General features: G+C 39.9%; 1 long non-coding RNA gene across 1 annotated transcript in view; it reads left to right on the top strand.

The window, feature by feature from the left end:
- LOC120512105 overlaps nt 1-25732 on the top strand; it is a 44167-nt gene that overhangs the window by 8177 nt on the left and 10258 nt on the right. Inside the window, exon 2 of the long non-coding RNA XR_005629933.1 lies at nt 19043-19204. This is a non-coding gene — a long non-coding RNA (uncharacterized LOC120512105). The remainder of the gene's footprint in view (nt 1-19042; nt 19205-25732) is intronic.

Below are 25732 nucleotides of genomic sequence, written 5' to 3'. Positions count from 1 at the left end.
GCAGACACTGGGTCATACAAACAGGGCTATATCCTGAGTTCTGTACTCCTTTCTCTTCATTTCTGGGCTGAGTAAAGCAGTGCTGTCTTTTCAAGGCATTCTTGATATCAGCATTACCAAGGACCTCCCCTTTTCAAATTACCATTTGGTGAATTTGTTCCATCCATCACCCGTCATGTTCCTTCTGCTGGACACCATGCCCTTCTATACTACTTATTCACCCTACAGTCTTTGACACCCATGAAAAACCTTCACATACACACATTTTCTGTTAGCTCCTGAGAAAAGATGGTTAGCAAGATGACGGCACAAAACATGTTGAAGTTCAAAATAAAGCACAAAAACTTAGCTGTTCAGGAGTCAAGGAATTAAAAGACGAGTGATTATACTTATTACCAAGCTCTGCTCAACTCAATTTCTGTTCCTTATATGTATTAATATGGCTGCTTTCTCACTTGTGACAGGATATTTTACAGACTGTCTTATACATAAGCTTCCTATTTTTCTGGAACGAGGACATTTTTTCTTACCATTTCTGCCTAAAAAAAATAATAACCAATGCTTTTTTTGGATCTCTTTTTAATATGTAGAAAGAGTTGAAAGGTTATACCAGAATAAATTTAAAGAGAGTGAATTTGATAAATACACCTGGTCTGAAAGGCTCCCCCAGCCATGGAAACAGTCACAGCAATGTGAGGCCTACTCCAAAGTATCGTGAGTACCTTGTGGTGGTTACTTTACCTTAGTGACCCTCTAATGAGGCAGGATTTGCAATTTGTGGAGTTTGAAGGAAAAGCTGTTCAAGCGAGAGCTTTAGGGAAAAACAGCCTCCTTCTGTGAGATCCTTCACCACAGCCTCAAGGGAAATAGCCCTGTAGGTACCTATTAGTGTTTGGACACTCCTGCAGCAGCCCTGCTCTCTGCCCCCAGTCTGTGGTGGCTGCTGCTTGGGAAGGCTTACCTCTGCAGAGCCAAAAATGTACTGAACTCATACATCACAGCCCTGGGCACTTAGCAGCAGCCCAGTATCGCTCCCTGACCCAAGTCCAGTGGGACTGTCACCAGCAGCACAAATCTGGCTCACTGAAGTAAACTTTTGATGTATTTGCCTTGCAGACTGCTGTGTGTTGTAAGCAAATCTGTTTAAGCTGCAACCAAATATAATTGGGGTTCTGAAAATAATCTGGCTGTGACAGCATAGTACTTAGCAGCACTGAATAAGAAGCTAACTCATGTTGTTTTTTCTCAGCTTTAAGCCTTTTCACCATTTTTTCTTATAGGCTAGAGCAAGCATTTGTATGAACGGTATCCTTAATCCTCTCGTACCTGATAACATTATACTGCTCCTCCCTCTTAGACTGACAGCCCCTTACCCCTCACCACTCTCCCAGCTGTTTGGTTCTGTGATGCCCAGTATCCATCTTAGTTCAGCAGCACAATATATTTCTAAAAAGAAGGCTGAGGCCTTCACTTGTCCTTACTTACCACTCTTATCCTATCAGACCAAAGTATCACTTCTGCAGACCTTTCATATCAACACAAAGACTACCCATGTTAACTCAAAATCCTTTGGATACCAAGGGTTACCCAAACAGTGGCCTGGGTAAATATTGTTTTCCAAGTAAGTGGTTGAACAAGTGCTGATGGATGTATGCCTGACTGACCAAAAAAATTTAAAAGGTATTTGGTGTTTGCCTTCTCCCTTAGTATTTGTCTTTTAATGGGAAATGTATTTGTTCATCTCCTCTGATACTAGTTCTTCTAATGTAGCCATGAGGGCAGCAGTAGGATAATGCATACCTCTTTCTTTTGTTGTTTCTTTGCATGAAAATCTGAAATCTCCTGTGTCAGTAAACAGTGTGACAGTTGGACCATCTCAGCACAGGTCTGCACCCATTGAGAGCTGTGGTGTGTTCTGCCCAATTACTAGAGTCCACTTCTCCACCACAGAGACTCCATGAATTCACAGCTTGTAGCAGCTAGTGTGGTACTTTGTTCCCATGTTATGACAAACGTCACAGTCTCTTGCTGTTAACAGGCATGGCCAGTTCAGACAGTCCATGACTGAAAAACACATAATTGTAATGGCCTAAAATTTCCTGCTTACTTTACAGAGTCTGTAACTTTTTCAGAACAATATCAATGTTTCTGGTGCTTTTAGGCTTACCTACCAGTCTCCAAGTATAACTTAATATATGGCTCATCCTATTTCAGGATGACAGTCTGTTTTCTACAATGTTTCTCCAGGGAAAAATTCTGCTGGGAGAATGGTACCATCAGAGAAAACAGATATGCAAGGGATGAAAGCCTTCCTCTTCCTCCTCCTTAGGCAGACTTAACTGCATTATGCAATTTCTGATTTCTCTTCATTGATCACTGGCATTGTCAGCTGCTTGCAAAGAACTATAGTCCACTGATGTTTCATAGAACTACAGTATCATAGAATGGCTTGGGTTGAAAGGGACCTCAGAGATCATGCAGTTTCAACCCCTGCCACAGGCAGGGACACCTCCTACTAGACCAGGCTGGTCAGAGCAACCTGGCCTTGAATACTGCCAGAGATGGGGCATCCACAACTTCTCTGGGCAACCAATCACTATCACAGTAAAGGATTTCTTCTTAATATCTAATCTAAATGTACCGTCAGTTTAAATTTTGGTACTTTTCTCCTGCCACATGTTGTTGTTGTTGGAGATTGAGAAGGTGAATGTGGCCCTAGGGATGTTTTCTGTGGACTTTTTGCACTGATCAGCTTCATAAACTTGCATTCTAACCTGAGCAGCATTCCAACCTGAGCAGCGTTCCCCATTCTGTTGCTTCCTCAGTGGCCAAATTCTGGGCTTTACATGAATTTGTTTATGTGTATTTTACCCTATGCCCATGTCACCCTCTGGTTCTCTTGCCAATAGCTCTCCAAAATGAGATGACTCTCTTTTTAGCCCTGAATTTTTGATAGACACAGGACAGATAGCTACACAAACCTCTTCCATTTTCCTTGAAGATTTCTGTCTACACCCTGTAGGACTGTTGATGAGATTTATTATTGTTGCATAGTCCTACAGTGGACATTTTTCAGTCTCTTCAACTCTTGGCACACCAACTTGCAAGAGATGTTGGCAGGCATGCCCTTACCATTGGACTGGAGGTTTTGTTGGTAAGCAGCATATAACATGGGAGCTGAGATACACATAAACTGCTTCAAATGTGTCTCACAAGGTGCATAAAATAGTTACAATTCTCCATGTTATCTATCCTCTTTGAGATATGAAAATTGCTTGTTTCTTTGTGACTGGATGAAAATCATTTAAATCTCCATGCTGCAGATACATGGCCCTGCCTGAAATCTGACCAGATGCTAGAAAATACCAGGATAACAACAGGAAAAACAGCCCTTCCATGCCTTGGTAGCCAGACTGTCATAGACTGAAAATTCAAGTTTGCATTAGTGCTGAGTGAAGATCTAAGGGAAGAAAGGGGAGAGGAATTCTGTACTTGTGGGTCCACAGAAAGGTCTCTGACTGTCTTGAAGGAAATAAGGAGTTTCATGGAGAGAGTAGGTTACCAGATTCCTCACCTGAAAGAAACATTAGTTTTTTCTTTCTTTGTGGCAACCATCCAGCCTCCTTTCATGTATGGCTGCCCCAATGCAGCCCGCCTGGCCAGCTTGCCTAAATCAGCCCTGGGTGGAGCAGTGCCCAGCCCATATTCCCTCTAGGAATGTGTAAAGCAGATCACCAGTGTGAAGGGAATTGTCCTCTAAAGGAGACCTGTAGCACTCAAAGGGGGAAACCCATTCCAGGGAACATACTAGAGCAACTTGTTTAGAAAACTTTCCTCAATGATGTGCAAAATACTGAACAGATACCTCACGCACTTAGCCTTTTTGCAAGGTCTATTATTACCAATTATTATGGAACAAAACCAGGGAAGAACCATCCTCTCTAGGGCAGCCACACAATCTGAGCTTTTTCTTGAAGGTCTCTCAGTATTTTGGCTCCTCTTTGTTCTTTATGAAGCCTGGAAGACTGAGGTGTGCAGAGTTATTCATTATATGCAGGAATAGTAGGCTTTATAAAGAATGCTACAAATTCTTGGTTTTGGACGGAGGTCTTTGGCCTCAGTTTCTCTGACTTTAAAATCACCTAATTTTTTCATTTTGTTCTGTTTTGGCCCTCTTGCCCGTCTCACATGCAGCCAGTGTGTTATAAATGCTGATTGATCCCACAGTGGACAAACTGGAGACACAGTTGCATGTATCTCCTGTAGATTCTTAACCTCCCCCAATTCACTTCATGTACCTCTGATTCAGCTAAAGTCACTTGGAAATCTGTTTAATAGAAAATATAAATTATATAAGTCCTAACAGCTTCTGAAATTATACTGGCCACCAGGTATCTTTTTGTAAGTTGTTTCAGGGACAGTTTTAACTTACACTAATTTTGTGTTTCTCATATCAGTACATACCAGTGATAGTAGAGTCTGGAATTTTTGGAGCTAGCTTTCCAGCAGAAGAGAAATCAGGGACACAATTGAAGAAATGGAAAGTTTAATGCTCAGAACCTGTGGTGTACACTTCTGATTAGGACAACAGAGTAAAGAGAATTTCCACATTACAAAATTGTCTTCGATGCTAGGCAAATGTACATGAAAGTAAGTGCTTATATCTTAAAGGCATTGCAGAAGGTTATGACAATAACATGATTAAGGAAAAAGCAAGATGGCCAGAAGGCTTCTAGCTGCTGTTCCAGGTAGTGTTCAGCATCAAGAAATACAGATGAGTCAACTAGCTTTAAAGAAAACAGATGACCAAAGATATGTCACAAACACTAAAAACATAAGCAAACCCTTTGCCTAAAATGATGAGTTTTCCAGTCCCTGCAGGCCTCATCATCACAACTTCATCCACTTCAGAGGTCAAACTGCCTCTGCTACTTGGTACTCAAACACACAGTGGCCTATCCCACAGCTCTGCAAAGACAAGCAGCTAGAAGAAGGACTTCAGGAATGAACTACTTGGAAAAACAGCTTCAATTTAGGGAGCTGATTTTGCTAAGAGCAAAAGTAAACAGAAGTCTTCCATCTTCATATCTAATATATGTAATATAATTTGTATAATAGCAACAGCAATTGAAAACCAGCTACAAAATTAAGATATCAATTCTATGAAATCAGTTAAATTAAGAAATCTGTTCTATGAAATCAGTTAAAGAAATTATTGATACTTAATCATGATTCTCTAAATGCCACACAATTAGCATTTTGTGTGTTCTATGTTCTGCTAACAAATATAGAAAATTGCTTGGAGCATCATCACTGATATGACTCCATTTAATTGCATAGGCAGTGATCTGTCTTCATAACACTTTGTGGGATACACAAATAATGATGTCACCCAACTGACAACTTTTTATGGTGCTTTACAAGATGAAGCAAACATTGTTTTAAGACCATGGTGAGGTATCATGCTTGCAGTTTGATTTCCAGCAGGGAACATTCCACCTTGAGTTAGTTTTCAACCACTTGCCAAAAAAAGAAAAATAAGCTGCCGCATTTGGATATGGAGTGTGAAATCACCCGGATGGGAGCAATGTGAGTGCAGATAATTGTACACCTGTTAGTTATTTCTGAGAAACAAACCTGTTCATGCTACAATTAGGTACAGTGTAAATCACAAAGACAGAAAACACATTCAATCAGTTGGACATGGTGACGGGAAAAAAAAATCAGATTTCATGGCTTGATAGAAAAATCACATTAAGGTCCAAATGAATTATTTCTATGACTCAAATAAATTATCATCCAGACTTACATTGGTATTAACAAGATGAACTTTTTGGAGAGAGAGAATTATAGACTCTAGGGGAAGGTGGGTGTAAATCACTGCAGTCAAAGTTACAAAGGTTTAGCTAGGGTATGCACTGAGAGTGCTTCTAGTGGGGAGTCCAATGAGAAATTTCCTTGATGTGAATGGTATCATATCTGGTAGATTTTCCAGACATAAGCCCACAAAACTTCCATTTGCAGTGTCAAAAGATGATTTGCTGGCATCACATCAGCAATCCCGTGCTTTGAAGATAAATGTAAACCAAGGCTGTAGAAGGCTTCAACACCATGTCAGCCACACAGAAGGAGTCTCAACTGCACTGCTTTGGTGTGACAGAGAAATGTGTGAGCTTTAAATACCTCCATGGAATTTAAAACTCTACCATTCAATACTGCTAACCTTAAGACCAATGGCCTAGTACTGTTCGGATGCTGGCAACTTGCCATGGTGCCATTTCCTTTCTGAGTAGTTGCTGTCTCACAGAATTCACTGGTATGACATCGTGTGACAGGCCATGCATCATTGCATGGCATCTGCACATATCTGCTTCCAAAAAATACAGTATTTCTACAAGAAGTTGTCTATCTGGCATTTTTGCTCAAATGAGTATACAAATAGGATGGTTACAAGCATTTTTGCATGTTTCTGCAACACTGAAAAAAAATAATAATTACATTTTACCCATATACTTTGAAAACTCTAACAGAGATTTCCTAGGGAGCCATGTATGAAGCCTATATGGGTGAATACATAGACATTATGTGAAATGCTGATTTGGTATTGCTATGTGCCCTGAAGTAACTGCCTGCATCAAAATCTACATCAACATTGTTGTATGTCCTGAAATTATAAACAGAATCAGCAGCAAGAATTATGTCACAACAAAAAATATGAAGTGATTTTTTTAGACACAACCTTTAGCTCAGTAAGTGCTGGGATTATAATTTACTTTTTTTCCATATAGGCTTTTGTTTAAAGCCCCTTAAGGCAGTAGAATTCCTTCACTGTTTGTGCTGCCTTAGATGGAATGCACTGAGTGCGACTTTCTGTGCATGCTGACAATCCTCTTTCTAAAACCATTAGTCAAATGCATGACCACTAAAATCCACAATAGTGCAGATATGCCAAATGAGTAGAAGATGAGCACAGTACCAAGAACATGAAGTCTCACTTAGGAAACCATCGATCATTTAATTTGTGCTAACATATTTAAATTTCCTTTGATTTGTAGGTTTTCCAAGACAAAAGATGATTGTGCCCAGCCGACAACTTAAATATCTCTTAAGGTCATAAATACAATCCTCAGTCTTTGCATTTACCTAATATTAGTGTTGATTCCAGTTAGACATGGTTGCTGAGGAAGCCACATATACGGTCTCTATATATGTTCTCCTCTATTGCATCTTCAAACTTAGAACATTTGGGCTCCTGTGAAAACAGGTCTTTATTTGATACAATAGGTGTGTGTTTATGTATCAGAAACAGTCAGCTTCAGCACTTTTAAAAATTGCATAATCACTTCTTGATCTGGGCAGAACTGTGTGGCATCTTCTGTCATGATTAGTGAGAACAAACAGGTGAATGTAAAAGAGGTTATCACAACAGATCTGGTGTCTGGTGTCTTTGGATCTTTATTGTGTCATGCTTATTGAGCAGATTTAAATATCCAAGGTATACAGCAACTCAGATGTAATGATATTTTTCCAGGACATTAAAAATTAACTTATTTATTAAATGAATGGTTTAAAAATGAAATCTTAATATCTGTAAGTAAGACAGAGGATGGTCAGCAGTCATTCTACCACAGCTAAGAAGAAAAAGTAAGGGAAAGTCAGATCAAAGCGTGAGTTGATAGCCCTCCATCCAAAGGAATTACCTCTCTTCAAAGGGAAAATAAGTGGAATGGGTTGTTACTTTGGCTGAGCTGTGGGTTATAAAGTTTATAATGTATAAAAGCTAACAGTGACAAGTGAGTTTGCCAATAAAGTCAGCATGTATGCCCTGGGGCTAGGTTTGTATGCCAACCTCTCTCTCTGTGACTGAACTATGTCCTCGAGCTGGCCACCCTTGATCTGAGGGCAGCAGGATGCTGGCCATCTCAGCACAGCAGGGCCTGTGTCTTTGAGCAGCCTGCTGCAACAATAAACACTGAGGTGAGTGGTGGGAGTGGTGAAGCAATCGTCTGCACTTTCTGCTAAGTACATTTTGAGATGCACTGCAGACTGAGTATTTTAGATTTTGTCTTAATGTTGAAACCAGAACTCCAACAAAGTCAACCTGAACTGTTAACCAGATGAAATAAGTGTTAATTTGGTAAATTCTTGTACAAGATCCTCTTTCATGATTAGTAACTGAAGTGTGGACCCTAGGCCTGCTTGAAAGGGTGCGTCTGTCATCATTAACAAGATGAGAGTACATAAGGCTTTGAAACAGAGGAAAGCTGATCTCCTAGTGTAGCTTGATGCCTTCAACACAATTTCCAGGGAATCAGCACATCTGTAAGCAAAACAGAGCAAGGACGTGTCAACTAGCACAGTGTGCAGAAGAGCAGAACAGGAAAGGCTGAAATTGTCTTTCCATCCTGCAGCAATTATTCCTTGGATAACAGGGAGGAACAGAACAGTGGGGGGGATAGGCACATGAGGATTTCCCTCAGGAAAAGAAATCTTTACGCCCTCCTGGGATACAAGCACCCCAGAACCTGGAAAAGAGAAGAGGGAGTTTGTTATAATTTTTTGTTCTTCAGTAGCTGCAATGGCCCTTGCACAATCTGTTGGACAAAACTACACAGCTCAGTGTAAAATGCAGTAGTCACTGTTTGCAGGGAAGGGGTAGAAAAGGAGATTGCAAGATACAAGGAAAAAAAAATTAAAAACCACTCCTCCTTGTAATAGAAACTAGCAAAAGTTCAGCTCCAAAATAAAAGAAAATATAGTTATTTCCCAGAAAAACTGAAGGAAATATGTCTGCACTTCAGTTTCTAACGGAGATACTGCTATGCAGCTTTTCAAACTCAGAGGTAGCAGCAGAGACAACAAAGGAGATGTCCTGGTACTGAGGACCTGAGGAGACCCCTTTGGCTATATCTGATTTGCACTCGGGCAGACACTTCTACCTGAATTCAGAGTCTGTAAGTTGTTTTTATACTGCCAATGTTTTGTTAAAAATAAGAATTCAAAGCCAAAACATTAATCCCAGAGACTTCTTTAAAACTTTTCATTAAAAATGTATTTCAATGTGAATTAAACTGTAAATGGTGGAGGCAGAAAAATTGAATGTAGTAGAATGAAAAACAGACACCTATGAGTTGTCCTGAACAACTCATACTTGAGAAAACAAAGTTATTGATAATGCTTGGTCTTTTTTTTTTTTAATGTTTTTCTCTCTAAACCTATTTATTGTCCAAGTCCAGGAGGTTCTCAGTGTCAGACTGACATAATGATAGCTTTTCTTTGTCAAGAGAGAGAAAACAGTTTGTTACACGCTTGCCTGACACTCCTCATTATCATCTGTGCAAAACAGGCACTGAAAGAGAAGTAGAAATCAGAAAAAAATAACGCCTCTTCCTGGAGTCATTCATCAAGAGCTTTAGTAGCAAATGTTCCCAAACTTGCAACACAACCTCTTGAAACAAGAGCTGACTTCTTGCTAAATTCCAATATTAGTCACAGTTCTGCGGTCACAGCTCTTTGTTTTTAAATAGAAACCTTTCTCATGGCTGTGACAAGTTATTTTGTGGAGGCAAGAAAGGAAGGTAGGAGAGCTTAGGCTGCTGTTTGCTGTCCTCTGTTGCAGGTGACCACAGAGGGCAGGATGGATGGAGGAGGAACAAAACAAGATCTCCAGAGGCTGACAGACACAGGACTTTCTGGAAGGTGAACAATGCAGGCAGTGTTACCCGCAAATGGGACCTTTCAACACCCTTGGAAAGAAGAAAACTTAAAAAATTAAACATTCTACAGTGGGTTCCGAGTGGCTTACACTCAGTGCCAGCTATAGCCAAACAAGCCTGCCTGTATAAGCTTGTTAATGGGGAGAAATACATCTGATCTGTATGGCATTTGAAGATGATTAATGAGAGGGCTTCTGACAGGATAAACTTTCTTTCCTTTTATGTGTCCTTGGCTTCAGGCAGCACCTGCTCACTTGCAGCGACGCGCTATCTGGAGATCTGTCACTGGAGCTGGCCGTCTGCGTCAGCAGAGCTTAAAGGGCTCCTGCGCCGGGCACAAGCATTCATTACTGTCTGTAATGGCAGCAAAAAACTGGGGGTGCCAGGGCTTAGGGCAAAAGTTGCATCAGACATGCACCCTGGCCCCCTGTGACCACGTGGAGTATCATAAGAAAGCTCATGTGAAATGTCCAATCTCAGCCCTGCTCCTGGCTGTTTGCACTCACACCCACTCACCTCACCCGACCACAGCACCAAGGCTGCTGACTCCTTGGGGCTGGAGATCAAACCGATCTATCAGTTGATCCATACCCCCAGGGATGGTGACTCAACCACTTCACTGGAGAGCCTTTTCCAAAAAATGAATTAAGTAATGGATAAGGATTAACACACAGCCATTGTAGACAATGGAAAGTTAGAAAGAATAATCTCCAGAACCAGTATGCATTCATTATCCCTGGTGTCCCAATTTGAGTACCACAACATTCACGTAGTAATGCAAACACATGATTAAATCTCTGGGCAAAAAATGTCTCCCTCAAAGAGTTCTTTAGAAGTTAAGCAGATTAGCTTTACCCCAATTATGCTTGAAATTTACTTATGATATAAAGTTCTGCAAGCTGTCAACATCTGATAAGAGTAATTTCTCCTAGATGAGAGTGAGGTAGCTTCATATGTTGTTAATGCATAACCTGTGGCATGGTTTCAATGATAAAGTGCAAAGATCAGGGAAACAGTAGAACAAACAACTGTTTGAAAGAAAAACTGAATAATTGTTGCATCTGATATTCTTACAATTCTTCTGGCATAAAATGAAGGTAAAACAGCCCTGTAAGTCCTCTATGCCCCTTCTTCCTTTAAATTTCTGCCACCTACCAAGACAGCCTGCAGAGTGAAGACATCCCTAAAATGCAGTACCTTATTCTTACCACTCTCTAACTTCTGCTTCTAGACAATTTAAAGCTTCCAAAGCCAACTCCAGGCAAGCAAAAAGACACTTTTCCCCCAAGTAAACAATACACATAGTAAAAGCCCCTGCAATATTTCCTTTGTATACCAAGTGATGTATACAAAACACTTGAATGCCAATACAAATAAAAGCTATAGCAAGATAGCAAAATACTCAGGTTAAAAAAGAGTTTCATAAACCCATTTCTAACAAACATTAGGACCCTAACTTAGAACAAAATGACCTGAAGAAATCCTCTGCACATTCAAAAGCATTTGTTAACAGTGAAGTCCCAACTACACTAATGTAGATTCGTCACGTTCTTGTGCTTAGCATGTAATATTGGGATTCTCTTAATGAAAGTAACTTTTCATTTTAGACCTCTGTGATGAAATGTTAACATGTTTCCAAATCCATTCATTGTAAGGGTTGCATATCATAAAGCAGTAGTTCTCTTGAAAAGTGCTAATGCTGTAGGCAAAAGGTCTTTTCTGCAAAGGCAATTGTGAGCTTAAAAACCATGCACTTGCATTCAACATATGGAGGAGTAAAGCAGGAAAATGAAACCAGGCAAGCAGACAATTTGAGAGTCAGCCACACAGAAGACCAGTCCTAAATGCTGTGAAGCCCTGGGTGTACAAGGATGTAGGGTTCTGACCTCACCTCTGTTGCGTGGGCTTTCTCCTGACTCAGGTTGCTAAGCCCATGGCAGAGACTTCTTAGCTGAGTGTGGGTCACCTGGGAAGAATTTTACAGGCAGGCTGATTGATGTAGGTGGATTTCTTACCTGGGTTACAGTCAGTGCTTTATTTGCTCATAAGGGGCATGCCAGCACCAGCTTTAGCAGAGTACACCATCAAGAGCTAAAGAAAAAGCCATAGTTTTAACTTGATCATCCTCATGTTTTCTGACCCCTCAGTCTCATGAAAGAGAACCAGACACAGTTTTTCTTAGAACAGCACTCTCTGGTGTACTGATAAACATCAAAAAAATTGAGAGGATTACAAGGAGATCAGAACAGTGTCAAAGGTCTATTTTGCCAAGACTGCAAAGACTTTCTTCATTCTCAGACTACAGGAAACCTTTTGGTTTTTTCTATATATTTTCTTTTAATAAAGGCACATACTGTACTTTAGATGTCTAAGTAAAAAAATCAAAGCCACACTGTTAGTATAGGAGTTATGATCTTTCATATTCAAAGAATAAACTGAAATACAATTCTTGTCAAATCTGGCAAGAACTTTGCTGAAATGTAATTCTTCTGCAGCAGCTATGATATCCTGCTCTGAAAGACAGATTTCTGTCAGACTAACAGTGAAAATGAAATGTAGGATCTGATTTCTGTATCTATGCCCTTTCTCCTGCAACTAGAGCTGGGATGTGGCTGTGTGGCAATGTGGCTTCCTGGAAATTACTGAAATTTTGTGAAAGGGAAGTAGACCAGACCACCTTTGAGTGGTCAGAAATGTCCACCCATGCCAGCTGCACTCAGATGTTGAATTGTTAATGACCTAAGGAGCAGTGGCTCTATAGTGACAGCCTCATTTTAGTGGGGAAAGGTTATCATCCTATGGATTATCAGGCAGGACTGCAGCAGTCCTTTTGTTCTTTTGGGGAAGAAAGCTTGAAATTTGGTGATTTACAGACTTACAGCATCAGTTCTATAGGAGACATTTTATAGAGATCTTCACGTCCATGAACCTGAAATATATTTGATTCTTACCTTAGAAACATATTGCTGGCTACAAAGTGAGAGCAAAAGTTCCAACCAGATGGCAGTGAGAAACTGTGACAGTATTCTGTTGACACTGAAGACAGATACTCATGTATTAATGAAGACTGATACTGTTGAGACTCACAAAGACTTGTAGCTGCTCTGGCTTCTATGCATTTGCAGATGAACAGGTACATGGGAGCAGCAATCTTTGATCAAATAAAAATATACACCTATCATAGCATTCAATAATGGCCAAAAAGAGATTCTGGGAAAGGAGTGAACTGTAAGAAGAAACATGTTGTGATACATCCCATACATCCCCTAAAAATTATTCAATCTCCTATGAATTGTTAAAGTAATTTCTGAGTCAGAGGTAGTACCTTTGTATTTCACATACTTTGGTGGATTTCTCATGCATTTGTTTGTCCACCTGTTTCTCAAATATATTTAAATTTTTAGCAGCCATATTGTGCCACAACAACTTACTTCACAGAATATTCCATTCCCAGTCTGCATTGAAATAATCTTTTCCTTCTTTTTTGTACAAAATGTCCCATGTTAGTTTAATTTGTTACCATATCTCTTGTATGCAGACAATATTATTTCATAACTCTTAGGAAGTTTCAAATTAAAAGTGCTTTACACTTAAGAACAATCACCTCTGACTATGTGAAGCTGACTTTAGGATATGTTTAGATTTTTTTGATGTATCAAATTAATAGTTTTCTGTGCTGTTATAACTGGATAACAGGCCACATGACAGCAACAAAAAAGAAAGGGTAATAAAAAGAGCATGTTCCATGTCTTAAATACTGAATCTGAAGGAGACCAAGCCTTGAAACATAATGTGTCAACAGAACCCCAGTTCTGCAGAAACAAGGATATTTCTTTTTGCCCTGTTCCAGAGGATGGCATCCAGTGAAATTAATGGAGAGCAAGATGAGGACACACAGAAGGTAGTAACATTACTGTACATAACAGACCAGCACTCTGTGAAGTCCACCATTCCATTAAAATGAGAAGGTATCCTGGTTTTATAGGGAGGGTAACTTTATGAGCAAAATAGCACATAGCACACAAGGAACCATGAGAGGAAAATTCAAAGATGAGACTGCTTCCAAGGACTAGAAGGGAAATCTCTCTGGCACATCACAGTTGCCATTATTTCATTCTCCTTTTCCCTGTATATCTTTCTGTCATCATCAGAAAATGGCTACTTCTGTGAAGTTGTTTTGTAGATCAGAACATCCGTGATGAAATCATGAAAACACGTGCAGCTCAGGAAAGCAAGGTTCTTGTAGAAACCACTGGAAATATGCCAGAGGGAGAAGCAGAAGGTGCAAGTTAAAGAAGAACAAAAATGATTCTTAAACACTTAGATATTCCCCATACTTTGTAAGCATCAGTGAGGCAAAAGGATTCCCCCAATGGGACAGGCATTAGAAGAAGACCCTCTGGAAGACAGTGCTAATTAGCAAGTACATACACGCTACACTGATCAGCTAGGACAGATTCCTTTACACTTCAGCATTTCTGCCACAGAATGAATACCAAGATTATGATTTTAAAAGTGCTGAAACTTGAAGAGCAAGCTCGTGGATCAAAAATTTTCTTCCTTTCTTGTTGCCTGTGATTTACTGGTAAACATACTCTCCAGACTTCCTAAACTCAGGTTTTGCATAAGACTCCTTACAGCAGAAATCTCTCTTCCACACCCTCAACATGCAGCAAAGCTCTGAAATAGTTAAAGAGGCCAAGTGACACATGGGTATTTGCCTCTGTTTTGAAGTTTAAAGGAAGAAAAAAAACCTCCATCACTTGCAAATGCCATGCAAGTTCCTGCAGGCAGATCATAAGAGTGAAAAAGCCCTGCCACGTCTGTGTTTATTATGACAAATGCCTTTTAAGCTCCCAGTCTGCATTGCAAATGTTGGTTATTTTTAATAATATACAACAAAGAGGGAAAAATGAAGGGTGTGTCCCAGCCTCTACCCTTCTGCTGTTATCTGAAAATCTACTTTGAGAGAATTACTGTTCTGCATTACCTGCTAGCTCCCTAGTGTCAATGTCAAACTAGAAAACTAAAAAGAAAGACAGGACAGGAGACTAACCCTGCATTCTTTGCATCTGTAAATGCATTCCCAACAATGTCAGCACAGGGATGAGAGAAGTCAACTCTCAATAGACCAATCCATTCACAGAGAAAGAAAAATAAGCAGGTTAACCTAAGCCCTAATTAGGTGATCCTATCTGTTGAATTTCCTTGCCTCAAAAGTACAGAACAGGAAAGGAAACTCAAGTGTTTCAAGGAAGATTCAAACATTCTCTACTTCTCTCTGAGTCATCTTGCATCAGCCTTGGGTACAACAAGCCATAGTTGGAAGAATCAGGTGGCCTAAATGGGCACTCCGTAAATCTTTGTATAGCAGGAAAGGTTATATACCAGGATGGTTTAGGTGGAAATTGGCACAAAAATAATTATGTGTAAAATTATTTGCTATACATTGTATATATTGTGCTGTATTATTTCTACAGCATCTGTGTGCCTGGATCAGGTACTTTTCCCCATGCCATTGTAAAATACCAGAATAACTGTTTCTTGAATATCACTACAGGTCTGCACTGATGCTATACCATTGATTGTCCTAGTTAACTTCAAAAGGTTCACTTTAAGGCAACTCATAAGACAATGAGACCAACAGAACATACCTGCACTTCCTGATACTTGTACTGAAGATGTTTTACATTGGTCACTGGTTGCCACAGAAGATTTGCAAAACTGTTGGTTTTAACTATTAAAGTGTCTATATTTAGTAGAACTATTCAAGGAATTGAGAAATCTTTTCTTTCCACTTAGCTAAAGACAGCATCAGGGTGTGCTTTAGAAATTGAACAGCTGCCTCATTCTACAGCTAAGGATTGGCATCACTGCTTTGGAAGCAGGTATGGTTTGGAGTTAGTTTATTTGCTGCATTAAGCCAAAAAAAAAAAAGAAGAAGGCTGTTGTAAGATGTAAGATAGGAGATACTTCATCAGAACTTTAAATGTGAAATAAGCTGAACTTCTAAATGCTCAGACAGACAGGCTTAGAGCCAGGCATAACCAGCAAGTACAGTGTAGCAGCAAGAGGTCACAACTCTTGAAGGAAGCTGAGCTTTTGCCTTTTTTTAACACCTTCACAAAAGCATTTTCTGAAAGTGGAGTGTCTTTAAGTGGGATGAGTTCTTGTACTAATGTAGTTTACACAGGTAAAACTATTTGATCCATAAAATGATTAATACAGACTAGCCTATATGAGCCTGAGAGTGGCTGCCTAGACTATAGTGCTTGACTATAATGAAATTACTATGTAAAATCTCACTGGCTTCATAAAATCTCACACTTTATCAGCAGATTTTTGGGTTACAGATTTTGCTAGGTCAAAAGGGAAAAAGGATAGCAACTTTTGGGAAACCATGAAGAACAGCACATGCCTTCTTGTGATGTATAAGTGCCCCTAACAAGCAAAACTTTGTGAAAAAAATCTAGGTTACTTTTTTACTGGACATGTTTATGTGTCTCAGCCTTAAAAATTTACAAGACTATCAATGAACAAAAATACCTAAAAACTATTGCAGGAATTTATGGCAGAGTGGAACACTGAAAAGCTGCTTTCTCAGTCGGTAAATAAGAGGACAACAGGACAATCCTCTCACAGGTGGAGTTCCTTCTATCTACTTACACACAGAAGTAAGCTACTGAATAAAAGTATTACTGACTAGTTATTTTTACTCTTGCATTTTTCTATTGTCATATTTCAACTGTTAAAACCCAGTTAAAGGAATATTGTAGACATGGTAAACAGGTGGAACTTTCTAAATGTACACAGTCACAGTTAAGAAATAAGGAACTCTGGCCAGACTTTTTATTTTGTTAAAGAAATAAAAGCTGTTTAATTAATGTTAGCTGTTGTTATGAAAGTAATTAAAATGTTTGCTGTGACAACAATTTCAATTGATGAAGTGGAGTCTTCAAAAAAGTAGAAAGCTACTTCTGTATGTAATAACACTGCAGTAGGGGCTTTCAGGCGAGAGACTGGTATCAGTCCTTGCTGCCATTTGGGAGAATACTTCAACTCTTCTCTACCACAACTCCCTGACTTTATAATCTGCAACACTACTAAACCCTCCAGAACAAGACAAAAATGGGTTTATTGTAAGCCATGTGGACTCTTGGGAGAGAAGGATTGTGCATGTTGACTGTTTTTGCTAAGCCCCTGAGAGAAGAACAATGAAACAGAAATCTTGTAAAGGATTTATGATGCCTGGGATTAAGGAAATGTGTGAATGCTCTTGCTTAACTAGTGTGAGATAAGAGAAACATGTGGAACACTTCAGTGCAACGTAACTAATGTTTCAATGCAGGTGCTAAATAAAACAAATACTTATATCAAAGCCCTTGTCCAGACATCAAATAAACAAACAGATTGAAGTACAGTTCAGAAGTGAATTTAAGAAACTATTCCAGTGACTATAAACATAATGGAATTTCCAAGGCTGTTATGAGAGTATAAACTGCATTCCCCTGCACAACTGTACCTGAATTAATATGCTTCATAGGAGCCTGTGGGATGTAGTTTCCACAGAAGTAAATGACTGGAGTTACCCATCACAGCTAATAAGAAGGTGGTTAACCTGTTAATCTCTTAACTCTGAATCTGTTATCTTTATATTCTTACATTTTAGTCTTTCTGGAAGAACTTGCAAAGGTTGTTTTGAGTTTGTGTCCTGTCTCCTTGTTCTTAAAATTATCATAGTAACACTCCATGAGGGAAGTGTTACTATGATAATTTTAAGAAGGCACCAACAGACCATTTGGCCTAATATCAGGAATGACAAGAGCCACAGAGTATTTTCCTGTGCCTCTTGCACAATCTCAACTTAAAAGTAATATTTTTGGACTATACACAAGACTGTGTCCTTTTAATCACAGAGATCTAGAGATTTGACAGTATGATGTAAACATGGAGATACCTGTGGCACCTGTAAATCTATTAAACAGAGATAAAAGAGCAACTTCTTTCTCACCCGCAACTCTGTAAACAGACAGACCATACACGTTATGAGATTACTATTTTTTTTTGTTTTCTGCTGGTGCTGAACTATAATAAATTTGCCACTGCTGTATCAATCAGCCTCTGTTCATTCAAAAAATTACTTATTTCTGATTTTGTATCCTTGCTTTTGAACCAAAAGATACATCCCTTTGTTGAAGGAAAAAAGAGGAATAAGTTTACAGGGTAAGTCCTCTGAGGAACAAGTGAGGGAGCAAGCAGTTTGACCTGGAGAAAAAGAGGCTCAAGGGTGACTTTATGACTCTCTACAACTGCCTGAAAGAGGTTGTAGCCAGATGGGGGTCAGGCTCTTCTACCAGTAGCAGGAGACGGATGAAAGGACACAGTCTCAGACTGTGCCAGGGGACATTCAGGCTGAACATAGGGAGGGATTTCTTTGCAGAAATGTTGATTAAACATTGGAATGGGCTGCTCAAGGCAGTGGTGGAGTCACTGTCCCTGGAGGTGTTTAACAAGACAGGGTGTAGCACTCAGTGGCTTGGTCTAGTTGACATGGCAGCGCTCAAAGACTGAGCTCGATGATCTCAGAGGTCTCCTCCATGTTAATTGATTCTGGGATTGTAGGACTTTGTGTGACACAGATAAAACAGTGTCTGCAGTTAGGTCACAAGTGCTGGATATGTCACTGTTCCTGAGTGTGATTAAATGTAAGAGACAGATGACTCATCTCTTACATTAACTCACAAGTGTAAACTTGCTAACAAAAAGCAAAGGACTTTCAACAGGCTGAGATGATGCAGGTTCCTGCAGCTCCACATTAGGTCCTTCCTAGCTACCAATTCACTCCAAGCCTTCTCTTCCCCATACACAAAAACTGTACTGCACCACTACTAAATGATGTAAAAGTTATGAACTTTTGCAAGTCTGAAATAAATGATGTGGTGGAACTGACAAAAAGTTTTCCTGGTGTGTTTTTATTAGGCAACAGAATTAGTGCTAGTTTTAGAAATTACTATTTCTAAACTACTGGAGAAAATGTTGCTTTTTGTAGAATCCGTGCCACTGTTGGTATCCACTAATGTGCTGTGCATTATATTATTCATGTATATGTTATGCAATATATATACATATCTTTTCAGAGTAAATAAATTTACACACAGATAATTAGGAAATTTTACTTCTAAGCAATGTTGAAAAATACCTTTTTAAAGGAGGAGTTATATGAAACAATGCAAGAGGTAGTATCTGTTCAGATTCTGTTCTGAAAAACAGTCATGTCATTCCTGATCAAAATGCTGCTCATAAGCCTTTCCACCATCTGATTTTAGTGGCTGTTGCTGAACACAAGTGGTCCACAGAACCATGAACATCCTGGCTGGTAAGAGCAACAAGATGTCACAGAAGCACTAAAACTGTCATTCTACAAAAGCACCTGCAGTGAGGCGCATACCTGAGAAAGAAACAGCTGAAGTTCCTGCACATTCCTTGAAGTAAGAAAATGTATTATTATCTTGTGACAGAAAGAAGTTATAGCAGACTCTGCTTTTCAGTCTGTATAGTGATTTTATGACATTGAAGGAACTAGATAGTATTTGATTTTTTAATATTGTGGGAGCCCATCCCTTTGAAAGCTAATCACCTAGTTTAATTTAGTGAGCAAAGAACAATGGTTTTCTGGGCAAAACTGACAAGTTTTGTTTCTGGCTGTTCATTTGGTACCCCCCTCTTTTAAACTGAAAAGTGATATATGATTTCAACTTTCTAACAATGGCTCCCACGAGAATGATGTGATGTGTCTGACACGATGTCTGAAGCATTAGCATTCTGGGATTTTTTTTGTAAGGCAGTACCCCAAATTAAAAAATACCTTGTGGTCCTTGAATCTTTAGAAATGAGTGATTTGTATGCAATAGACAGTTTTACTTGCCTTCTTCATGTGCTGATTAGACGTTATTTCCAAAAAAGAGGCAAAAAAATAAAATAAAACAGAAAAGCTGTGTTCCAAGTAGATTCTGCGAAACCATCCAAAAAAGCAAAGTCTCATTTTGGGATGGATACACTTCTGACTGCGGCTGGGAGGCCTGAAGAAAGATCTGTTTGCTGTGCTGGACTCAGAGATTCAGAGCTGCTTCCCCCTAGGAATGAAATATCTATTGCTTCAAAGCCTGTTATTACAGGTAATTCCTTGCTGCACTATGGTACCACAGAGAAATGCCAGACAAAGGTCTGTGCTCTGGACAGACGTTGTCTGATCTCCCTATTGCCTTGCATATGGTGTCATTTTCAGAAAGCCTTTTAACCTGTTTTTGTAATGGCAAATGTTTAAAACATCAGATTTTGCTGGTTTACGTCCTTTCTGTGTACTGGAGTTTCTGATGTTGCAGTTGTAAAGGGCTGGGGGAGGGGGAGTGTATCTTTCTGTTCCCCCTGAAGCAGATCCTGTTAAATTAAGTGTGAAGGCTGCTTTCAGCCTGAAGTCCCCTCTTTCTGGTCTCCTGTTTCCTTTCCCTCGTGCCCCTGTCTTTTCTCTCTCACATTCTTTTGAATCCCTGCTACTCTCACCTGTCCTTCACGGGCAGGCAGCACATTTCCCAAAGTCCTTTGGATCCAGAGGGTTAATGTCCATCTCTTTTGTTCCTGCTGCCAAACAGGTGCTGGTCTTATGTACACACATATTTTTAAAACCGTAAAATGGTAATGTTTATAATTTTTGTATAAATAAAAAAAAGTAAAAATAACAATTAGAAAGTATATAGAAGAGCTCAGTTAAAGAGCTAGTCCAAAAGTGATGAGAAGTGGGGAGAGAAAATGATATAATTTCAATAAGTCACCTATTCTGCAGGCTCTCCTACTACTCATTTCCACTCATCTTGCACTGAGTTTTTCAGTAGACACAGTCTTCGAAATGAAGACTCTTCTACTGTTCTCTTCCCATCCAAGGGCATGAATTAAACTATCTTCGGCCACAAAACTTTAAAGGCAAAATCAACAGAATAAATCTCAGTTGAGATATTGATGGCACTAAGTCTACTGCATCACTGCTATTGTTTGGAAGAAGGCTCACAGACTGTGATCCTACAGAGTTAATGAAGAAAAATGCCATAAAGAAATTAAATACAGAGGGACTTCATTTAGACCACTTGAGTCAGTGTTGAGAATGAAGTCTGGAATTACAACAGGAGTTAGTACTACAAAACAGTAAGTGGCTGCCACTCAGGCACCTCTAACCAATACTTCCTCCCTCCCTAAACTCAGACATGCCAAATGTAATTGTAACATATATACACATATTATGGATCTTTTTCTAGCAAGGCCTTCAACAGTGTCAACCAACTGAGGAACTCTTGAAACCTGTTCCACCCCAAAACTGAAAACTGTCACAAAGAAAGTCTTGAAGGGAAGCTGCTTGTAGCCAGCAAGGCTTGCTCTAGCTAGTGCAAGAAATGGGTGCTGTCAAGTTCCACTGTCTGGGACAAATGTGTGCTCAGGTGGCCATGGCTTTACCCACCAGAGCTGATGTGCCCTTGGCTTTGGCTTCTGGATCTGCCACCTACTTCTGGAGGCTGAAAATCTGTGTGAAGGGCTTGGCATGTCTAGAGCAATAATGTTGTCTTATACTGTTTCTCCAGTTTTGGAAGATTATATTCTCCCTGTGCTGAAGGGGACTTATTTGGAGAAAACATCACCTTTAGGCCACAGTAAACTAAAAACCAAATTACTCTGCCTTCCCTTCTCATTCTCATAATATCTTTAGGAAACAAATTTTACTTGTTTGACTTTCCATGACTATTTTCCTAGTTCTACAGTAACCCTCTAAATTAGAAGCAATAACCTTCTAAATTAGAAATTGAGTGAGCTGATGAAGCAGCTTTGCATCTGGCAATTTTATTTGGGTTCCTTTTTTCCCATAAAGCACACATGGTGATTGTACTGAAGACTTAGTTTTTCATCTTGATCTTTTTATAAACCTGTCTGACGCATTTCCTAAGGAAGTATTTATGTCAAAAGAGATTTAAACTGTTTCTCTTCTCAAATGCTTTAAGGAGATTTCTTTTCTTAAGCACTTTGCTTTAATGAAAGATAAATTGTAATCCAAATTAACTGCAAGAGAGAAAGTGACCCTGACAAAGCATGTTCTTAAGTACTTGTTTGAATTGGAGCCAAATAATCAATAGTTGCTGTCAGTAATCTCTCAAAAATGAATCATTCTGTTACCAGATCATTAATGTTAATTAATTTGCATTGAAAGTTTCATAGTAGTACATACATTATGACAGTACAACATGCCATGGTAATGGCTGTTTGTGCTTACACCTGTGAATATAAAAAAGAAACAAGTTGTGTAAGAATGTTCAATCCTCAGGTTTCAATAATCAATAGAGGTAGAAAAAAGGGAGGAGAAAACAGCACTAAAAGAAAGCACTAAAAATCTAACCCCAGTAAATTTTTTTTTTTTTTTTTTTTCAAGAATCAGCTGAAGGATACATTATCCACTCACAGGAATAGGTACAGTGTTGCTTAAAATCTTTTTAGGACCAAAATAAATGAATCTGAATTTGATGTGATACTTTGGATCTTCATTACCTGTAGTCTATGCATAGAAATTTTCAAAGTTATTTCAATTGAGTTTTGTGACAAAATTAATGACGTTCTGTTGTGTAGCTTTTGTATGATCTATCAAGCACTTGCCAAAGGCCAAGAACAGTTCAGTGAGGAAGAATTACTTAGTTTTGGTTTTTGAGAAAGGAAAGTTCTCATCCTTTCCTGGTAAAACATAACCCTAAAAATGTAAATGAGCACTGACAAATGATACCAACGTTTTTTTCCACACAAAGCCCAGCAAAAATGAATGTGAACTTCTCGGGCCTGCTATGACTGTTTTTTGAGTTCCCATGCCTCCAGGAGGACTCCAAACTCCTTTCTGAAAACAGTACTGGACTGATGAGCTTCCTTGAAGGAGTTTGAGATTCCTCCGATCTTTCTCCATGGGGTTTATCTGCAGTCTTACTAATTTAGTTCCTCTAGTAGGTTAAAGAAACTGTATTGTATTTTACATGCATTAAGGATTTTCTAAGACAAATCTAGAAATAATTTTATCAGGTGCAACACATTCATTTAAAGTATATTTCTCCTGATTGGGAACAGGAGTCATGTGAGTAATTTCTTAGCATATTATGCCATAGGGAATTTCTCACGATAATACAATTATAGATTTGCATCAAAAATACAAATACTAGTTCATCACAATCTATGCAGATTTTCTTTTTTCTGGTTTATGCAGGCAGAAGAAGGAAATCCTTTTCTGTTTGCTTCACATACAGCAATTGCTACCAAGTGGAGAAAATTGCACAGACAACTCCAAGCTCCCACAGTGGACAGACAATTCTGAGTGACTGCAATTACACAAGTAGTTTCAGTAGAGGATGTGAGCCATAAACTACTGCTGCATTCACACACTGGTGTTCCAAAGTACCTCCAAGCTCTGTGGGAATGTGTGATAGGCGTCTGTGCAGTTCAAGAAACCAGTACAAAACACCTTCCCTCCTCAGTTTGCTTTCCTTCCTTTTTTTATAGCTGGAGGGGAAAAAGAAAAAAAAAAGTGGGATTTAAGATACAGAATGTACGTTGTGGCACTTCAAGTTTGAGCCACATCATCTGCAATGAAAACAGAGCAAGAGCTTTCAACTACGGTGACACAGACAGACACCAAAAAAAGAACAAAAAGGGCCCAGTGCTGCCAGAGACATGGTCTGAAATTGTGCCAAAGATTTCAGGCTGGCAAATTAGCAAAGGAGCCAGATAAATCAGAATGGGTGTAACAGGACTCATCTATTTCAGCACAGCTTAGCCTCTACTGTATCATTGTCATCAATGCACAAAATATATTTAGTTGCAGGAATAAGACAGTCTCACTAATAAAGCAGAACCATGGAGAAGAAAATAAAAGAGCGAAAGGAGAAGTGCAGCCATAACTGTGTAATAGAGATACAACTGAATTATTCAAAGGAAGGAGAAAATGTTTTATATACTGAAAGAAGAAAAAGTTTGGTTTTATTTTATAAAATAATTTAGTTTACTGGTTTTGATTTACATTTATATTTAACAGCTGCTTACAGGTCAGGTAACATTAGCATTCAAAAGCCAACCCTAAGAAAAGAAATTCTGCAGTTAATATTGGTGTTAATTCTATTTCATGCTTTTGGACTTAACGGCATAGAAAATTATTTAAAGTGGAAATAAGGAAAGCCTCGAAAACACACTCTACAACATGCACAAATATCCACAATCTGCCATTAAAGCAAAACCCTGAAATATATTTCTTCTCACAAAAATGTACAGAATGTACAGTATATAAAACTCCATCAAAGACAAGCCTAGTCCTTACTCGTGCAGAAAGTCTGGGCGCAGCTGAGACATTTTATCTCAGCATTGTGGGAAATGTGTCATACAGAGAACCCTTGTGAGGGATCTGTGAACATCTGCTGGTTTCTCAGTACAGGGCAGGATCTAGCTGGATCCACCCAAGGCTGTGTGCCAGGCTAAGTGCAAATTTTCAAATGTATCTCCCCTTCTTCATCTCCAAAAGCTGAGAGAAAGCAACCAATGCACAATCTGGAACAAGGTACCCTCTGAGAAATAGGTGTGAAAGCTTTTGAGACACTTAGAAAATAAGGTAACCAAAACCCTCAAGTAACTGAGAGCACGTGTCCATTGCACGTTAGAGCATGGTGCCAGCAGCAACAATGAAATACAGGCCAGGTGTAGAAGCTGGAAGCCCAGGACACCTGAGCCAAGCAGCTTTGTGGCACCACTACCGTGCAGTGCTCTTGCCACCTCTTAAAGCAGTCGGTTTGGGCTTTGATCTTCCTGTTAAAAATCCTCCATTTGGCTTTGAAGAGGCAAGTCTAATCTGAACTGAACTCTCTTACATTGACCTCAGCTGTATTTTTCCAGATGGAAGTGGGAACTGAGGATCCATCTAACTCTGACAGAGAGGATAACAAAAGTGTCCCACTAAAACGTGTGGTCTTTCAAGCATTTTTCTTTCACATCGCCTGAGTTAAACTAATGGCTTTGCACAACAGAAAAGCCCTTGCAAATGCAGCAAACTCAGACCCTTTTTGTTTTTCTTGGCATTAAGCAGGGATTGCACTCCCAAAGTGAGGCCACTTATTTTTTACCTGAGCTCATCAATGTTTTAAAAAATCCTTTCATGACTGTCTTGCAAGACAGAGTTCAGTTTGATCTAACATCAAGCTTGTACTCGTGCAGTCACAGTGACATTTTCAAAATTAAGCCTGCTTTACACCTACAGAGATGAAACGAGAATTAGTGCCTCAGTTTCCTTTGCTAATCGAATGGGAGGGTGATGGGGTAATTCCTGCGTAGAAGAGGACACTTGCTCACTGGACGTCCCCTTGCCTCCTTCTGTCTCGGTGAATTTAAACTTGTGATCTGCAGACTTTGGAAGGAATCCACGAACTTTTTTCTCAGAGATTTCAGGGGCAGGAGAAGCAAGCTTATTTCCAGTGTACTTGTTATGTGCTGACACAAGTCACTCGCAAAACGCTAAAACGGATTCACGAGGAGGCGTTCTACACGCAGCCCCTGCAGCCGTCCCGCAGCACCAGAACGGACTGGCGCGCAGTTTCCGCGCCCCAGAGCGGAGCGGCAGAGGCGGCGCAGTGACACCCGCGCTGCGGGCACCGCCACCGCGCCGCGGACACCGCGGCGAGCGCCGGGCCCGGGGCACCGCGGGCCTCAGAGATTTCAGGGGCAGGAGAAGCGAGCTTATTTCCAGTGTACTTGTATGTGCTGACACAAGTCACTCGCAAAACGCTAAAACGGATTCACGAGGAGGCGTTCTACACGCAGCCCCTGCAGCCGTCCCGCAGCACCAGAACGGACTGGCGCGCAGTTTCCGCGCCCCAGAGCGGAGCGGCAGAGGCGGCGCAGTGACACCCGCGCTGCGGGCACCGCCACCGCGCCGCGGACACCGCGGCGAGCGCCGGGCCCGG

Source organism: Passer montanus, unplaced genomic scaffold (assembly GCF_014805655.1).
Source record: "Passer montanus isolate IOZ18808 unplaced genomic scaffold, ASM1480565v1 scaffold7, whole genome shotgun sequence".
Lineage (NCBI taxonomy): Eukaryota > Metazoa > Chordata > Aves > Passeriformes > Passeridae > Passer > Passer montanus.
Note: the sequence above shows the minus strand (reverse complement) of the source record. Positions and strands in the feature narration are given on the sequence as shown.